Genomic DNA, 6,470 nt, shown 5'->3' on the forward strand with positions numbered 1-6,470 from the left:
GAAAGAGCGACTTTACTGTATTCACAGCAGAAATACACTTTTCCGGTGTTTTTTTACTTGCTCAGGTAATAATGATAGTATTTATTAAATGCTTCACATTGACTTTTAGTATGTTATAGAATGGCTAAATCTAAGCAACTTTGCAATTGGCCTTCATTTTTGCTTTTTTATAGTTTTTGAAATAAGTTCCTTCTTCTTCTGACTCTTTCCAGCTTTTAAATTGGGGGTCACTGACCCCATCTAAAACAAGATTTCCGCATTTCGCCACCGGCAAATAAAATCACGAAACGCCGGCGAAAGTTTGCTGTCAAAAAAATTCGCTGCGTCTAAACGTTGGCACGCGTCAGAATAGTTGCGCTTATGAAAATGGTCAAAATGGACTTTGATGCGTTTCACAAATTTAGCTATAAATTCGCAAAAGGACAAATTCGCCCATCACTACTACTTGCCTCTTAACAACTAATAACATATTTACTCAACAATCCTACAACAGGTTGAAGACCATTCCAGACCCTGCTGATGCTCATCATATGCCGCATGATTCCATTAGATCCTGTATAAGACATAGGACCTATCACCCGGAATACTTGGGATCTGGGGTTTCCAGGTAAATGGCCTTTCTGTGAACACTGCCCCTTGATTCAAAATGTTGAACTGGTTAGGGCAAAATGTTTAATATGATACTTGGAAATGGATCCAATATGGCAGATGTAGCGCCCCATGAAAAAAGTGCCTGAGCCAATATGTTTTTTATGGATGACACTTGCCACTGGGAGTGGCCAACATAATGGAGACCATCCGTGTTTGAACCTTCAGCAGATAATGGGCCAGATTCAATGAGAAAAAGGTTTATCATGATAAAAAAATTCATGGACAAGATTCAATTGGAGATGCAATTCAATTCAGAAAAAACAATATCAATTTTATCACGTGAAAACTCCATTGAAGTCTATGGGAAAAAACTGGAGATGAATCTGGAGAAATGTTTTTTCTCCATATATTGAATCTCATTGCATTGAATCTGACCCAATGATTTATATAATGTATGTGCATTTAACATTTTAAGGGGGATACTAGGCAAATAATGTCGCATCCCTGGGCCCCACCAACACGGTATATTAGGGGCTGGTCCAAATTTATATTAAGGCACCCGAGGACCTGTACCTAGGGGCAGCAGGTTTTGGGGTCGGCCCTCGGATGCCTATAAATAATTTTTTTGAAATTAAAAAAAAATAATCGCCCAGGGTTTCCACGAATTTCCATTGGAAATCCGGTGAAAGAGCTGGGGGGGGAGGTGAGGGGTAGGGGGCAAACTCACATTTGGGAATGCGCCGGGTTGTGCGCATGTGCAAAAATCGTCTTGTATGTGTTTTATTTGGGGCCAGCCGAATGGGGAGTGGGTCTGGGACGGCTCCACTGGGTTTATTCCTGATGATGTCACTTCCACGACATCCGAGCGCATGACGTCACGTGCATGACTCGCTGGCGTCACATGCACGAGGTAAGGGGCATATTTAGGTCTGATGCCTAGGGCAGCATCGGACCTAAATATAGTCCTGATCAGGGGGTCACAACACCACCCCACATGTGACTATACACAGTGTAGTTGGAGGGAGGCCTGTGGGTGCAGCTGGGACCTTACCCACTACCAAGAGTTCTGCTACTCTATAGTTACACCTGTACTAACCTTACGGAATGGACTTTCCCAATTGCCCCAGGTAAGGGCTAATTAATCCCCAATGACAACTGTAACTACAACCTTCCTGCTTCTCTCTACAAACGGCTCGTAATTCCGAAAATTGCTAAAAGAATGTTGCCTGATTGTCATTGCCCCCCAGCCTTGAAACAACCTGCCCAACAACAACATCACACACACATTAGCTTCTCGCCCGACAACGTATTGTACAGTGTGTATCCTTCCCCTAGGGCTAAACCAGAACCACTCACACAATCATTACATTTCCATTGTTTTCCCTAGTGCTACTATATCATTTAGCTTCTGTGGCCCGGGAGCTACAATACAAGGTTCAATAAAGTACATCATGTGTCAAAAACACACCTACACACATATATATATATATAAGGTTAAGAGAAAATAACTGTGACCAAATAGTCTGCAGAAGCCTGCTGATTAACAGATCTAGAGGGGAATTGACTTTGGCTACATTGCTTCATGAGTCAGAACTAGAGAACGACTGATCTTTATAGAGATGGGGCGATATCAATCTGCACAGAAGAGAATCTCTCTTACAAGAAAGAAAGAAAGAAAGAAAGAAAGAAAGAAAGAAAGAAAGAAAGAAAGAAAGAAAGAAAGAAAGAAAGAAAGAAAGAAAGAAGGAAGGAAGGAAGGAAGGAAGGAAGGAAGGAAGGAAGGAAGGAAGGAAGGAAGGAAGGAAGGAAGGAAGAAAGGAAGGAAGAAAGAAAAAGGAAGAAGGAAGGAAGGAAGAAAGAAAGAAAGAAGGTAGGAAGGAAGAAAGCAATCTATAGGAAGAGAGGAGGTCAGAGGCAAACTTTGCTCCAGTTCTAGTATCCCATAGCAACCTTTATACTGTAGAGGAAAAGGTTCATTAGTTCAAAGGCTCCATTAATAAGATAACCAGGATGAGGGGGATGGGGCCTCATACCTGATGAATGTTTGAGGGTCAAGGGATATGTGTCTCCGGTAAATGGAAAGTCATGGTCATGATCAAAGGGCAGATCTCCCAGAAAGACCAGGGCAACAAGGTGTTAAAACATATGCAGATATTGCCCTTCTGAACTGAGAGTGGGAAAGGTTCTGTAAACAGGACACTCACAGCAGATACATTCGAGTGGATACTGTAATCCCCAGGGGAAATAAGGTATGTGACCTTTTATCCAGAATGCTTCTCCAGATAAGGGATCTTTCTGTAATTTGGATCTTAATTCCGTAAGGGGGTTATTTAACAAAGGTCAAGTTTGTGAGTTTTTTTTCTACCTGGAACAAACTTGCAACTCACTTGCTTATTTATGAAAAAAACACGATGGGAGAAATAACTCAAATACCTCGAATTTGTCAAGTTTATAGGCTAAATAAACCTCAAATACGTTGAATCTGTCGAGTTTATAGGCTAATATGAATCGGATACCTCAAATTTAATCGAGTTTATGGGCTAAAAAACCTTGAACACCTCGAATTTATCGAACTGTCGAGTGCAAACCAGGTTAAAAAACCCCAAAATGATGAAGGCTACAAAAACTTCTGCAAATGGTTAAAGGGACCTCTGAAATTGACTTCTACATGACCTCCACTGACTTTAGCTGGAGATTTTGGATCCTGGTTTTCAGCAGGTTCAGGGCATAATAAATCTAAAATCAACATTTTGTTTTTTTTCCCCGGAAAAATACGTTTTTTAATGAAACTACCCTCTTGGATTTTTTTTTTAAAAAAACACAACCCCCTAAATAAACCCAGTAGGCTGGTTTTGCTTCCAATAAGGATTCATTATATTTTATTTAATTTAATTTTTACAGAGGAATTTTGGATTATTTGGATACAATTGAGTCTATGGGACACGGTCTTTCCATACTTCTGAGCTTTCTGGATAGCGGGTTTCTGCATAACGGATCCCAATAGGGAAAGAGAATAATGGTAGGATAAAGGCCATAACATCAGGGAAACCTTTATGAGGCCTTGTATGCAGGGTCGGACTGGGCCAGCGGGGCACCGGGAAAAAACCCGGTGGGCCTCCGGCTCTTGTGGGCCCTAGGTCCGCACCCACATGTGGCTATTAATGGCGCGACCCCCTTTATCGGAGGCCGCGGAAGAAAACTGTGTGCTTGCGCATACGCACAACTACGACGCCGCACCCATGCGCACAGACGTGGCGTCGCACTCATACGTACTGACGCAGCACGAGCAGACGCAGCAGACGCCAGCACTGCAGGGGGGTCTGGAGGGGGGCCCTGGGGCAGAAACCCCGGTGGGCCCCGGGCCCCCCAATCCAACACTGCTTGTATGTATGTATTATTATTTAATTATATAGCACTAACATATTCCACAGTGCTGTACAGACATTATACCTGCCCCAATGGAACTTACAGTCGCAGGTCCCTATCACAGTCACAGGGGTCCGTTTAATCAGGACCTGCCTGTGTTTGAAGTGTGGAAATCAAAGTACCCGGAGACAACCCGCACAAACACGGGGAGAACATACAAACTGTATTAAGGGTTAACCCCCAAAACAATCTTTGCACATGTGTATGTATGTGAGTGTATTTGTATAAATATATATATATATACACAACAGATTACAATCAATTCTTTGGCAGCTCCAAATATTGACCTCCCTGAGCAAACGTGCCCTTCCTTTGTCTGGCACAGTTAACCAATAACGACAGAATTAACCCCTTCCTGGCATCACGGGAAAATTCAGGAAAAATTCGGGCTGGATTTAAAGCATTCATCGCTATCAGGCAAGTCCTCATTGGAATCTATGGATTTAAATGCCAGTCCAGGGCGCATGTCTGGGCACATGAAGATCTTGCACTTTAGAATGTATGACTTTAAAGGAACACTGCATAATTAAAAGGACACAATCTTAATTCCAGCTGGCATTATAAGTAGTGTATACACCCAGAATTCACTAGGAACACACTGCATGTTGATATGAATGCCCACTAGCACAGGCCGTAAGTATATATATATATATATATATATATATATATATATATATATATATATATATATAGTATCTAACCCTCCTACAGAAAGGTCTGAATATGCAAAATCCATCCAAGGATCAAAGGGTGGACTGCGCAAAAATAAAGATTAATTTCAGAGATCAAAGAATCGATGGAGCAAACATTTCCCCTGGAAACAAACAAACAGGCCGGGAATGACAGAGCTTCTCGTTCTTGCTCCTCTCAATCGACTTGCCAGAGAAACGTCAGGGATTTCTGGGCAGGCTTCGGAATGCTTAGCTCTCCTCTGGTTTTAATTGGTATAATGATATCATTAGGCTCCCGCCGCATCCGTCAAAGTTTGAGAATCAGAATCTGAGCTGCTCTTTGTTTTTTTGAAATATGAAAGTACCTGATCAACAAAAAAACTCAGAGATGGTTTTAATAAATTCACTTAGCAGGGCCTGCTGGTCTGTATAGATGTGACCCTGAATGTTCTTAATTTATGGTATCCTTATACAAAAGTTTATATATCCATATACAAAAATATACAAATATATTTCAGAAAGTTTGTAGCCAGGGGCAGGTAATTGATGCTAAGCCTCCCCAAATCAATATTAAAGAACTACCCTACAACAAACAAGATTATACATGACTTTGGTACTGCCTTTATCCTACCATGTGTTCTGGGGCATTATAAATGTATTGTACATGATTATATATATATATATATCTATATATAATATATATAATAGTGAGCCATGTGACAGAAATGACATCAGAACTCATCGTTTGTAACTGATGACATCAGAACTCACCGTTTATAAGGATATAATTTACAAAATATTCATGGCTTTTGTGTATTATACATATACTAGACATTAAGCCCGTTAAATTAACGGGCGCTAGAACATATGTAGTCAAACATTTATAAAAACCCATTTTAGAGTTTAAATTCGCCAGAGACGGTCCGTGGGGCACATGCGCAGCAATCCCACGGACACAGGGACTGGACGCAGAGACACTTCAACTTTATTATATAGGATATAATATATATATATATATATATATATATATATATATATATATATATATATATCACAGTCCAGTGAGTATCCGCACTCCAAGGCACACTGTTGTGGCTTGTATAGCCGGGGTGCAAGGTTAGGATATATATAATGTGATATTCAAGAGAACCAGCACTCCCATGTATAAAATATTCTCATTTATTTCTGTTGCATCAATGTCCTTTCCTTGATGCAACAGAAATAAATGAGAATATTTTATACATGGGAGTGCTGGTTCTCTTGAATATCACGTTTTATATATATATATATATATATATATATATATATATATATATATATATATATATACACACTACCTTGTATTCTGGGGGCATAATATATGCCACTGTATGTATCCTGTTGTGTTTCTGGGGTTATAATACTTGAAATTGTATCTGTCGTGTGTTCTGGGGTATTATACGTGGAATTTCCACTGTATTTATCTTGTCATGAGCTCTGGGGTATTATACATGGAATTGACACTGTATTTATCTGCTATGTACCATGTGGCATGGGCAGGGCTGCCATCAGAAATCACGGGCCCCAGACAGCAAAATTTGCTGGGCCCCCCTCGCCACCCCTCCCTCAGTATGAAGGCCACTAGTGATGGGCGAATTTATTCGCCAGGCGCGAATTCGCTGCGAATTTGCGCGTTTCGCCAGCAGCGAATAAATTCGCTAACGCCCGCGAAAATTCGCGTCAAAAACGAGACGCCGGCGCCGTTTTACGAATTTTTCGCTGTTTCGCAAATTTCAAGAATTT

The sequence above is a fragment of the Xenopus laevis genome, chromosome 9_10L (genome assembly GCF_017654675.1).
Source record: "Xenopus laevis strain J_2021 chromosome 9_10L, Xenopus_laevis_v10.1, whole genome shotgun sequence".
NCBI lineage: Eukaryota > Metazoa > Chordata > Amphibia > Anura > Pipidae > Xenopus > Xenopus laevis.